This window comes from Felis catus, chromosome D1 (assembly GCF_018350175.1).
Source record: "Felis catus isolate Fca126 chromosome D1, F.catus_Fca126_mat1.0, whole genome shotgun sequence".
NCBI classification, from domain to species: domain Eukaryota; kingdom Metazoa; phylum Chordata; class Mammalia; order Carnivora; family Felidae; genus Felis; species Felis catus.
The window spans coordinates 14,953,934-14,954,204 of record NC_058377.1 but is presented as its reverse complement, the minus strand read 5'-3'; positions in this window follow the sequence as shown (position 1 = coordinate 14,954,204).

The window sequence follows — 271 nt, the reverse complement described above, 5'->3', positions numbered from 1 at the left end:
TGCCAGATACTCATAACCAATCGGAGACACTTCCTTTGACAATTTTCCCATGTATCTACTTAGAATTCCTCCTATCTGCTCAGCCCACCCTACCCTCCCACAGCCCCGAGATGTGATGATGGTCAGCTCAGTACATTCAGTTCCCCAGAAAAGCAGCAGATGATCTAAGTATCCAATGTGCTTGTGATAAGGTAGGGGGAAAAAGGGATGCCTTTTTTCCCCTCCATTGGAATCCAAACTTTGATAAAGGAGACAGAAAGACATGAGCAAG